This window comes from Ambystoma mexicanum, chromosome 7p (assembly GCF_040938575.1).
Source record: "Ambystoma mexicanum isolate Mex_15411 chromosome 7p, UKY_AmexF1_1, whole genome shotgun sequence".
NCBI lineage: Eukaryota > Metazoa > Chordata > Amphibia > Caudata > Ambystomatidae > Ambystoma > Ambystoma mexicanum.
In genome coordinates, this window is record NC_090939.1 from 853,411,103 (window position 1) to 853,424,299 (window position 13,197).

Consider the following 13,197-nt stretch of genomic DNA (forward strand, 5'->3'; position numbering starts at 1 on the left):
GATCATGGAGTAAATGGTAAGGAGGGCTTCTGTGTCTTGGGCATAGTCTCCAGTGAGGGGGAGGAGGACTTGTGTGTCATCGGCATAGTTGGTATAAGCTATGTCGAGAGAGTCCAGTAGGTCGAAGAGGGGTTTAGTGAAGAGGTTGTATAGGGTCGGTGCGGTGCATGACCCTTGTGGGACTCCACAATTTATGGTAGTCGGAGGAGCATTGGCCTGATCATAGTACACCTTCATGGCTCGGCCTTCTAGAAAGGAGGTGATCCAAGAGGTTGCTTTAAGGGAGAAGTGGGCTGCATTAAATAGGTGAGATGTGAGGATGTCATGGTCCACTAAGTCAAATGCCGCAGAGAGGTCGAGTAGCAGGAGGAGAGCAGGTTTGCCTGTGTCCATTATTTTGGTGATTTGATTTTTTAAATCTAGTAGGGCAGTTTCGGTCCCATGGCCTTTGCGAAAGCCCGATTGTCTTCTGCCTAGGATAGAGTGGGTCTCTATGTATTGCTGAATTTGGTTGTGGGCTGCTTTATCAAGGATTTTTAGGAGGAAGGGGACGGTGGTGATGGGGCGATAGTTGCTGGGGGAGGTGGGATCTAAGGAGGGTTTTTTTAAGAGTGGGCGAACCCAAGCCTCTTTCAGGCAATGAGGTACGGTTCCTGAGGAGAAGGAGGCATTGATGAAAGCTGTGATGATGGGGGTGAGGGCTTCTGAGCACTCTTTGATGATAGTGGGAGGGCATATGTCTCCCTTGCAAATGGAAGGTTTGATGTTTTTGAGTAGAGCAGAGGTTTCTAGTTCTGTAACTTCTCTGAAGGCAAAGAGGGGTGTTTGCGGGTGGCTCTCCCTTCGTGCCTGTCTGGCTATGCGATCTTTCTGACTGCTTTCGGTCGCAGGACTGCAGCCACACAGTCCACCCGGAAAAAACAGAAGCTCTTGCTTAACCTCTGCCATGGGAAGTTTCCACGCTGGTGAAATCTTGGAATAGGGTTTTTTATGCCTTCCGGCTTTTTCCCTATTGAAGCCTGGTCCCGGGAACAGAGCCACAGGTGTGCTGTCTAACAAGCATTCACTGTGGCTTCCTTCCGTGGCAGGCAGAATCCACCAGAAAGGAGAGAGACTACCTGGCTCGGCGGCATCTTCACTCTAAGGACTTGGAATCCGATGGATCGGGTGAGGAGAGTATGAAAGAAAGGGAAGGGGAGGAGGCCACCGAATCTGAGGTAAGACACATACCTCGGGTGACATCGAGACAGAGGCCTCTGAGGGACATCGACTCGACAGGCATCGACACACAGCGCCTCCTGCTGAAAAAAAGAATTCAGAGGCAGCAAAGCTAGGATATTGGAAATTTCAAAGATCAGGAATACATGGGAGGTCACATTCCATTCAAATGGTGTTTATTTGTTGAACTCTGGCAAGTGTGATGTTAAAGACATTGCTATCCAGACCACAAAGAAAGTTGCATCAAAGAAAGACTGGTACAGACTTGGTTGGATAAACAACAATCTTGTGAGACCAAATAAGAAACCAAGGAGCTGTTTATACAAGTGACTATTCTTATAATTGTGAATTCACAGGAAAGAACCCACCCTCTGGAGCCAAAGGCTCCCTCCTTGGAGAACATTTTTGTTGGAATTCTACTTATTTTAGTTGTGAACACTTGTTGGCCAATTGAAAATATGTTTCCTTACACATTGTAATTTTTTTGATAGTGTTTGACATTTTGGACACAAGGACGGGTTTTCAGTTATTGAAATCCTGACACAGACAGATCATTAGTTTTTGGCTTATAGGCAGGGAAACTCCTCTTTAGCATATGGATGGACAGACATTTTCCCAACATTTTTTTCTTTTAATAATTATCTTTTGTGAAAACATACTAACTTTGTGTCTGGCTCTCATTTCTGACCCCTCACACTACCTATCCTCAAAATAACTTCAAAATGATCCACTTATTAAATGAAAATGAGACGGAACAAAATCCTGCAGAGAGGTTGCGGGAAGGAGTGGTGAGGGGCAATGCCCACCTTTATCACCGACTCCCCCACCATCCTTTCCCTCTGAGGCACAAGGAATTCAATTCATGTAACTCACTAACAGCTTTCATCAACATACATGCCAACCCTCACGATTTAGGCGGAAGACTCCTGATTTTTTAAGTGAAAAATGTTGCTATTTTTCACATTCTCCCACCTAAAAGAATTCCAGCCCCAATTAATTTCCCAATTAATTCCAATGGGAAACTTTAGGTCTCCCGATTTCGCAGACGGCATCTCCCTCCCAGGTGCCTCGGAATGTTGGTATTTATGTGTCAATCACACCTCAAACCATGAAATCTAGCATCCTTTAAGCACAGTGTGTTTCTGGGCCCTTAGCATTTTAGCAGTAGAGCCATCCCACTTCTGATCCAGCACACACAAGGAGCGCTCAGGGTGTCCACATACTCGTCCCATCAAGTACAGTTCCTTTTCCCACCGGTGCTGCACTACTCCCTTCCATCTCACTCCCTAATAATTATTCAGCTTTAGACACTGTACAATATTTCAGTCACAGCCAGGCATAAAGCAAAGCACAGCCCCACCACAATTTCACAATTTACCAGCTCCTTCCCTGCAGCTCTTGAGAAATGTTAGTACCTTTAAAAAGAAAAGCTTACACGTGCTAGAACTGCCAACATTAAGATTACTACACTTTAAAGTCCAGCATGCTACAAATTATACATTAAATACACCACTAATTCAGTAGACTCACATGAACAAAAGTACTGATCTAAGCGACCTAATAGTTGTATCAAGTGTAAAGGAGTGATGTAGTGTGCGCTAGGGTTTAATTTGACAGTTATGAGGCTCAGACTTAGGCAACCAGGCAGTCCCCTTTTCCCCAAAGTCAAGTGTTCGATCTGCTACACTATCAGTGCTGTAGTTGGGAAGCACATACAAACATTTGGGCAGCAGAGTATGTCAATGTGTCCAGCGACATTTTGGGGATGGCATGGAGTAACGACTCTGCAGAACAGTACGAACTGTGAGGTATTGGGTATGGCTAAAACGTTTAGCATCAGCAGTGCGTTTGAGTCAAGCGTCACACTCTGGTGCGGTGTGGGTAGGAGGCATTTCGCTGTGATGAAGGATATCGTAACACAGCAGAGGGTACATTGCATGTGGTTGATATTCCAAAGGTCAATGACAAGTACAGTACTGAGGCCTTGAAGAATAATGGGTTGCATAACCTGGTCAAAAGCGCTTTCATTGGAAAGGTAAAGGAGTAAAGGGAAACATGAAACCTAAAACTAAAATATACACAATTCAACAAAAGCTTTCTTTAAAAAAAAAAAGTACAACTCAGGAGTGAAGAAATTAGTTCTTAATTTGGGGTTTGTCTTTCGACTGGTTCTAAATGGCCAGTTGTCACTGATGTTCTATTGCCATCCCTTCGCTGGCTTGAACATTAAACAACAGTCATAATTACAGTGGTTTTTTCATGGTAGATGTGCGTTTATCTTTAGTTTCTTGAGTGAAGAAAATAATGTATAATATATAAATCATTTGGTATTTTACTATAAAGCCCACAAACACAACGTGCGACTAAACCCACAACCAATGCAAATGATTTTGCTCATGTAGAAAACACAAAAGGCGTTACAACACAGTCGTTTCCGGAACAGAAATCTATGTGAGAAAAGGGTGCTATTTTTACACGCTGAACACAGACATGCAGTTTAAAGACATTCTGGAGGGTGAACCGGCAGGAGGTTTCACAATGTTACTAACTACTAACTTCAACTTTATGTTAAAGGTAAGGAAGGTATTTCTGTTTAACGATTGAAAAATAATGTATTGTTATTGCTGAATCGCGGTCAAAGAGTTATTTGGCAGTTATCGCAAACATCACTTATTTATGCAAGATGTAGGATACAACGACTTAAACACTGCATGCGAGAGGAAAAACTGTTAAAGTTTGAAAAATAAATCAAAACCGTATATTAAATACGGACTTCCTACAATGTTTAAGACATACAACATTTTAAAAAATGAGCAGGCAAATTATTTGTTTTCATTTCAGTTGCACTACACTACATTTCTAGTACAGCAGCTCAGAAATATAATATAGCCTCTATTCTTCTCCTCGTGCCTATATACACGGATTCATTAATATTGATGATACACGCACATTATGATTGTACACTGTCTCTGTGGCACAACATTGGTGCGCATTTACACCAATCTTTATTCAAACTGCGATTGCAAGGTTTCTTCCGCAAACAATTGTTTGTAGCTCAAGTTGTCAAACAAGAACTAAGATTTTATGACAAAGTTTTTTTTGAAAGTGCACAATGAAACCACTGAATGTGGAAAAATGTGAATGTTCTCTTAGCAAGGAAGATGTGGTTGTGAAAACATTGCTGAGGTATGTGGTCTTGGTCTGTGCCGGTTGCTACACTTGAAACGCGGTGATGCACAATTTATCTAGCCTGTTTGAGCTAATTTAGCTATACTTTCGGGGCACTTGGAAGCATGGAGTGCTCCAACATTTTGAGATTTACCTGACATAATGATTACAATTCGTCTGAAAGGATCAGTGGGAGCTTCAGGGTCAGGAAAAACGGGCTTGTTTTGTGTACGAGTTCGTGGAGGTTAAGGCTGTAGTGGGCTTTCATTATTTTCATGAATACGATTTTACTTTCGATATGCATTCATTTATTTTTTGAGTTTCCACTTTCATGCAGACAGTAAATCGCAAAAGTAGGATGAAGTTCCCTTCAGTGTGAAATGCTCAGGTATTGCATGTACACTGTGATGACTCTGATGGAGTCCTCACGGATTCCCTGGCAGTGACCTTCTCCCATGTGGCCAGGGGACCGCAGTCTATATCAGATATTGATCCTTTGGGTGGATATATGAGGGAGGATCACATGGGAGGAGACAGCTGTCGGGGGCAGGGGGTGACTCCATCAGACGAGACGTGGTATTCTCCCCTTAATACCCAGGATCTTGATGGCTCATCATCCCACAAATCCCTGTTATTGTAAATATCAGAAGCCCCTTCCTTTGTGTCACTCTAGACAAAATTCCATTTATATCTCAAACATTCACAACACACATAACATCTCCCGTTTCTGATGTTTTTCTATATAAAACTTTTGAAAAACATCTTTTTAGAAATCCAATAACATCTATGGACTTCAGCTTCCATAAAGCCTCAAGTACTGAGTCGAAGAAGAGGAGGGCTGAGTTGATGCAGACAGAGCGAAGCTCGAAACCGAATGTACAGATTAAACCTCAAGCGAGCAAGACATTTAAAAATGGAATCCACACTCATCGCACAGAACAGGAGAGAACTGTGCCGGAGAAAGGAGGCAGAGAGAGGAAAAGAGGAAGAGAAGGAGAGAACGGGCACATCTGAACGGGAGTCACAAATACCAGCATGGCGTGAAGGAAGGCGAGAGGCAGTAGCCACACCTGTGGTACTGTGTAAGCGCTGGGGGCCACAGTGGAGCTCCTGGAGGTACGGTCGTGACAGGAAGCACCATTCCGCAGTCCAAGCCAAAGAGGGAAGTCAGCATGTGAACACAGAGCTGCAGGAAATGCTGGAGAAGCGACCACATAGTGTAGAAAGCCATCCGAGGGAGGATGCTTCACTGAAGAGGCACGCCATAAGTAAGGGACACTGCAAACTACTGGTGAGTTTGCCCAGAGCCATTGCAGGCATGCAATTAAGTGGATGAATTATGTGAGACTGCCGTTATGGACAATGCTCAAAGGTGGTTTAAATACAGACAAAACCAAATGTTAAAGCAATGCCCAAAAGGAAGAATCTGTGAATACCGACAAGATTAAGTGCAGCAACAAAACCTGAACAAATACCTATGCATGAAAGGTCCATATGGGGGAAAGCTGGAGAAAGTGCAACCTTAAGTAAACATACTGAAACATAACAAAGTTGATGTGGCTGTGGCAAAGTGAAAAGGACAGTGAAACCAATAAGAAGTCCTGGTAAAAGAAATACACCAAGGAGTTGACATTTGGGGAAAGATTTCTGGCACAGAAGTATACCAGGGGATCTGCAAGACCCCAGAGAAGGATTACTGGCAGGGAAGTATACCAAGCAATCCACCGAAGTTGTATAAATTCTCTAACATCGTGGCAAGAAATGTGCCAGAGAAGTATACCAGGGGATCTAAGAAGTCCACAAAAGGAGCCCTGGCAACCAAATATACCAGGCATTTTGAATTGTTTGTATAAATATAAGAATTTCAAAACTGTGGGAAGATGCGTGGCACGGGAGTATACCAGGGGATCTGAAGAGCCCATAATAAGATTCCTGGCAGATGAGTATACCAGGCAATCCACCAAAGCTGCAAAGAAACGTCCAAAACTATGGGAGGATACCTGGAGGGGGAAGTACACCAGGGGATCTAAAGAACCCATAAGAGGATTCCTGGCAGAGAAGTATACAAGGAGATCCACCAAAGATGTAAAGGTAAGTTTAGCCATGTTACAAAATACCTCACAGGGAAGTATTGTATTTGGTTATTTATATAGCGCACTTTCCCCACTTGTGTGGATTCAATGAGCTTTTTCCATGGTTGACCGCCCTTGGTGACCGTAGTCAATATGGTTGGAAAAATCTAGGGGGTTTAGCTTAGGGGATGAGTGTGTGTGCATGCTGCCGTTCTAGGACTTGGGTGGCTGGCAAGGTGCGACTTAAGCAGCCCAAGAGAGGTCAGACACATGGGTGGGTGCTGTTGGGGGATAGAGAAAGATTGCTATTGTCGAGAGAGTCTATGTGAGGCCAGCTATACCAAATTCCTTTCGGGTGGTGGTCGCTGTGCGCTAGAGGCAGAGGTGTTGAGGTACGTCAGGTGTTTTAGTCTGGATGGCTATGTGTGCACTAGGACGGATGTGCTTAGCCGTGGCCGTATTCTATCATACATGGATGCTTGGCTGTGTCTGCGGCCTGAGTCCACGCTAGTGGTGTGAGATATACGTACCGTAGGCTGCAAGCTTGCTCGGCTGGGGCACTATAAATCCAGGTCTAGAATAGAGATGCCTATGCCAGTGGGCCTGGCTCTCATGATGTAGCAGGTATCTGCATATATTAAGCAGAGATGGAGGATACACCCAAATTCGAGACTCCTGTATAGTGGGAGAGAGGCCTACACCTAACAGTGCAGTTTGAGTACAAGACTCAACACAGCTAGATTTGCGAGTCCTGCATAGTGGGAGAAAGGCCTACACCTGGCAATGCAATTTGAGTATAGCACTAAACACAGCTAGAACCAAAACCTAAGAGTGCAATTTGGGTACAAGACTAAACACATAGTAGAAAGAGATGGATAGATATGAGGGTCCTGCAGAGTGGATGCACTGTTGAAATGGAAATCTAAATCAGCACCGACAATACATGAATGGCTCAGAGAATTGACCTACGCAAATGAAAGAGGAGGGAGATGTTGGAACCGTAACTGCAATGAGTAGGCCTAAAGACATTTGGGGACCATTCTGGGAATATGTGAGGGACAAACAGTGATGCAATGTCAGAACATGCTTACTAGACATCAGAATTACAAAATGTATTTGTGTGTCCAATGAAATGCTGTAATGATGTTAACGTACGATTGCTAGGCGTCCTGCTACCTATCTGCAAGTTACCTAAATAAAGTTTATTTTTTTAAATGGGAAACGGATGCATATGACCCTGCGCCCCTGCTTTCACTCACATAGCTCCATTGATATGTTTGGACCAGCAGTCCACGTAGTACCACTGGAGGAAATTGCTATTTCTGCATGATTGGAAGAAGTAAACATTTATCTTAATGTGTATGAATAACGAAGTGCAAAGAAATAATTATTAAAAAAACATTTCCGTTTCCCAGTTAAAACATTTTTAGTCGCTTATGAAATACTCCCATTGGGAAGTGGATTTACACCCTAAAAAAGCTGAGGAAGGGAGCCAGGTACTTGTTAAATAGAACTTATTTAAAAACTGTAGAGATGAGACTGTTCAAGTTGAGAAGAAATAGTCTGGAAGCTAAAGACAGCTTTTCCGGTAGCTGAAAGACAGAAAGGAAAGACAAAGAGGCTGCCCTTTCTTGCCATTCAAGAGAGAAGAGTGCCTTGCCAACCTATAGAGGTCGAAGAGTCTTGTTGAAGTGGCCTAAACCTAAGTTGCAGTAGCAGCAGTAGAACTGTGGTCGCCAATACTTTTGTCAGAACATTAGCTGTTGAATGAAGTGGAAGCAGAAGTCAACTGTAGGGCAAGGGAGCCAGCTCGAACAGTATCATTAGCAGAACAGAGTTGCTGTAGAGAGATAAAACCCTAAGAAGAATTATCCTGACAAACTGTGTGTAAAAGACACAGCAGAAGTTGCAAGAAAAAGAGTTGTAGTCAAACAGAAGTGATAAATATGTCTTCAACTTTACCCATTTTTATCTGGAAGGAGGTTATACAGGAATACCATTGGCGCTGCTTTCTTTGTAGAACTTGGAAAGGGAATCTTTTCATCAAGTGAAGAAAGAAGGTTACCAGTGGATTTTTATTTGTGTGAACTTTTGTTTCTTTGAAACTTTTCAAGACTTGATTTAAGATTTTCTTTTCCTTGGAAGAAATTGACTTTGGGACATTCCTGGGAGCAAGATCTGCCCAGGACCAGTAGAAGTAATCCAAGACATTGATTGTTTGGTAACCTTTTATTTATATTGTTTCTATGCTGCTTTGAATGTTTGTGTTATTAAGTGTGAGGGTTAGTTTTGTGTAGGCTAGGAGGTTTTCCCTTAGATCTTAGACCTAGTAAGGAATCCCTTGGTACAGTAGGTTTAGTTAGGGTTTATATTCATCTTTATTCAAATAAAATGTCAAACACCTTGAGAAAAGTAAACATATTTGTGAGTCTCGCATTACTGACCCCTCCCAGCACCTCCCCCTCTCACACTTGAATTGCTGAACAACCGTCAGTCGTTGATACTGCAGGACCAATGTGATAAGTGGGGGTGGGGGAGAACTTTAATGAGGTTATGGTCCCGAGACTAGATAGAACCTACATGAGCACGAGAAACCAGACTCTCGCCACGAAGCTGAAATCCTTTGCTGCAGCCACCGGGTTGGTGGACATGTGGAGGCTGTTGCAAGCATCAGACATGGGTACTCTTTTTCTCTGGGGTACATGCCTCAATGTCACTGATAGATCATTTTCTCTTCCCGCTCTACTTGACCCATTGGCTCCTCGCTGCTAAAAATGTCCTGAGGGATTGCCGACCATTTGCCTTTGCTCATCGATCTCACAAGCGGACGATGTCCATGGCGAAGTGGCGACAACACATTATTTGGATTTCCCTGAATTCATAGAGGGCTTGTCCAATACTATGGCAGAATACTTTCAGACCAATGAGGGGACGGTGGACAGTCGGGTCACCCTGTGGGAGGGCTATAAATCGGTCCTAAAAGGAGAGGCAATTTCACTTGAGGCAGCGCATCGTAAGGTTATGCACAGGTGGCAGGCTGAAGAAGAATTTCTCGCTTCTGGGTCCTGTGCCTCTCTTGAGGCCCTGATTACAGCCGAGGAGTCGTTTTACAATCTCGCCCTGGACACTGCTAAATCAGCACAATAGGCAATGCAGAGTTAGGTCCACAAGTCTGGGGACAAAGCGGATAAGATGCTAGCATGGTTAGAGAGGGAGCATAGAGGGAATGGGTATGTTCGGGCTATACTGGATGTTCCGGGAGAAGCCTCATGAAGGATTCTGACATTGCGGGGGCATTTGCTGCATTTTATGAGACACTGTATCAGCCTCTGCGGGCAATGTCCTGGACTGAGGCATTGGGAGTACTCAACTCAGTGACTCTTCTGCGCCTCACAGCGCAGCAGGTGGTAAGACTCGAAGAAAGTGGAAGCTCTTTCTCAGCTCCAAACGGGCAAACCCCCTGGGCCTAATGGTTTTGCTGTAGAGGTATGGAAGCGGCTGGGGGGGCTAGTCACCGGGCCGTTGCAGTACGCAGGACAGATGTCTCCCCCCAGACACCTGAAAACGCCTCTATAGTGGGTCCTCCACAAGCCCAGGAAGCCGCCCGGACAATGTGTCTCGTACAGGCCATTCGCACTGGGCAATTGGTTCTCTGATACATCCGGACCTATGCAGAATTATGCCCTCCAGATCCACACCCATAAACCTCCACAGGGTGCTTTTCACCATAAGACAGGATTCTCCGATATCAGAGCCGCATGCGCTCCTAGAAGTGGACTTTGAGAAAGCTTTTGATTCAGTGGGTTGGGATTCACTGTGTGAGATTAGGGGTCACATGGGATTTGGGGAGAATTTCCTGGCATGAACTTGACTGCTTTATAGTTCACCCAAAGCAACCATTAGGGTTAACAGGACATCCTCCAGTGCCTTCCCCTTCGGGTGGGCCCCTCTCCCTTGCTGTCCACTTTGCCCTTTGAACCCCTTGCTATCAAGCTTAGAACAGATCTGGGGTAGGTTGGATTTGTGTGGCAATGGCAGGAGGGGAGTTTGGGTCTTGCTGTACGCCGACTACCTACTGACTTACATGAGCAGGCCCGCAACATCCTGTCAAACCGTTATATGAAGGCTTAGCAGGCTTAAGGTCAACTGGAATAAAATCAGTGTACTTGCAATTACAGGGTGTGGGGGGTGAGGCGGCCATCCCACAGGACTGCCCTTGCTCGATTTTGATCTCCGGCCACAAGTATTTGGGCATTCAGGTGAGCCCATGTCTATCATTTTCTCCAACTGACCTTTTCCTGGTGCTGGACAGGTTTGCACGGGATGTGGTACATTGGCAGTCTCTCCCGCTGACCCACCTGGCCAAGGCGCCACTTTTTAAACATATGATGTTAACCCTTCCCAGATTCCTTTATGTGCTACAGAAATTCCACTCCTGGTCCCCAACCCGGTCTTTGCTAAGATCAAGGCCACCCGTCACAGGTTGTTGTGGGGTCGAACCATCACACGTCGACATCAAAACACAGCTCTGCTTTCTGTAGGAAGGAGGAATTGGCCTGCGTGACCTCCAGCAGTACTACTGGGCAGCACAGCTGGAGGCGGTGAATGACTGGTTGCACAGAGACCCTACAAAGCCCCATATTGCGATGGAGATAGGATGGACACGAACCCGCCGGGTATGAGCCAAAGATCACTAATATATAAACTGGGGGAAAGCCGACCTTAGAGCAGCCCATGGGACATTTCCATAGTTAGGAGGAAAGTGTGATACAAAACCTATGGGATGTGGTGCAGGAGGGGTGGCTCTGCACATTCGGGGAGCTTAATTTTAAGTATGGATTACTGGGCAAGGAGTACTACTGACATCTACACTTGGTGCATGCCTTGGGGTCCCAGCTTCCATTCCCCTTGATGCCAATATGCATTGCTGCTAAGGTGACCTCCACCCTCTAGCGGGTACTAAATGCGTTTGGGGCTAAAGAGCTCACCTGGCTCTGAGAATGTTGGTCAAGGGATGTGGGGACAATGGAACCCGGGGCATGGGTAGAGCCACTCATGTTTATAAGGGAGTAGGATATCGGCCCAGTTTAGACTCATTCAATACAAAATACTGCACCGGGTGTATCATTCTAGGGGGACGCTTGCCCTGTGGAGCAAATCAAATGATTATCACTGTCTGAAGTGTGGGAGCACTTTCTTCCATATCTAAAGGGGCTATACGCAGATGCAGGTCTTTTGGGGAAGGTGTTCGAATAAGCTCTCCACGCCGCTGGGGGTTCAAGTTCCCCTAGACCCGAAACTGGTGTTGCTCAGGGTATGGAGAGAAAGTGACTAAGATTATTGCAGTCCTGTGGGGGGCATCAGAATGTCCACGAGTGATCCATTGGAAGGCTGAAGTGGACAGATGCATCTCTCTGGAGCAGAGTGTCTATCGTGCATGGGGCTTCCCCAAAAGTTACAAAAGGTATGGGGAAGATGGGTGGGGAAGGATTAATGGGTATTGTTATTTGGTTGTTCTCGCCTTATACGTTGGATGATGCAATGTATCCTTTTCTTTGCTGCTTTATCATCAATCTGCCAGATACTCCACTGATCATGGTTAATGAAGCAATGGCAACTGTTTTTCTTTTGATATGTGTTAATTTCAAAAGAAAAAAAAGGTGTTATAAAACAAAAATTAGAAAGCGAGAAGAAAAAACCACAGCAATGCAAAGTGAGTCCAATCCTCACAGTGCGAAGAAAAGGACAGAAAGGCGATGTGATGGGCAGCACTCAGGAAGGCGGGGCTAAAGCCACACAAGCTGCCTCTGCGTAATAAAACAAAAAAAAGTAACCATCTTTTTTCTTTTGATTCTATTAAAAAGTGCTCCGGCCCCGTCCCGAAGGACGGAATACTCAACAAGGATGTAGCAGTATTAAGTTTTTGAAATTACCAAAAAAAAAATCAATTTTAACAAAAACTTGTCAATGTACCAGTCACTACCTCTTTTACTTATTGGATATTGCCTGCATGTATTCTTCTTTCTGCTATAATTCAGCATTGTACCCCCGCCTGTGTCATCCCATACCTCCAATATTCTTCCAAAGGCCATGAAATGGACCCATATTCTTCTCTTTTACCATCACCTGACATTTCCCTTTTGATGTGTCCTACTAAACACCGGCATCATGATGTGCCTTCACTTGGCAAATACTTTTTCTGCTCACAAGGCCAATGAAATTCCAGCTCCTCAGCATGGAGATCACGCTCTGGGACATTAGCTCACAAATGAGCCTACGTCTGGCTCTTCTCTTCTTGCACGTGTGGCCCTTGTCTTTGTATCTCTTCCATCCGGTGCCCTTCTTTTCATGCCAGTGTTACTTCACCATTAACCTTTCTCTATGCAATATTATCCATTAACCCCTTCAGCCCTTGCCAATTCCTTACTGTAAGCACCTCTCAAAGGCCTGTTCCCTTCTGTGTTCTTCCCGCCTCCCTCACGCGCCAATGCTAGCCTTGCTATGTACAAATCCTATGCTCCCTTTTGGTGCCTCTTCTCTGCACGCCATCTCCCCTGTGCCTTTGACAGACAGAAGCTTTTTACTGTACAAGAGTGAAATCGTTTGTATTTGCCAATGATGTTTTGCCATTAGTGCAGTGTCTTTCCTGGGAACAGCAGCGTGATAGAGTAGTTCTGAGGAGTCTGACTCTTCTTATGTCCTGTGGAGGGGAGCTTACATTCCTGAAGAGGCCGACGCT

At 44.9% G+C, this 13,197-nt stretch overlaps 2 protein-coding genes across 7 annotated transcripts in view; one reads left to right on the top strand and one right to left on the bottom strand.

Annotated features, from left to right (window-relative positions):
• The window catches only part of UBAC2 (UBA domain containing 2), a 1,796,755-nt gene that overhangs the window by 1,286,517 nt on the left and 497,041 nt on the right, over nt 1–13,197 (bottom strand). The gene's annotated exons all lie outside the window — the stretch shown is intronic.
• GPR18 (G protein-coupled receptor 18) overlaps nt 3,707–13,197 on the top strand; it is a 35,358-nt gene continuing 25,867 nt past the window's right edge. The window contains exon 1 of the mRNA XM_069637023.1: nt 3,707–3,792. The gene's annotated coding sequence lies outside the window, so the exon portion shown is untranslated. The remainder of the gene's footprint in view (nt 3,793–13,197) is intronic.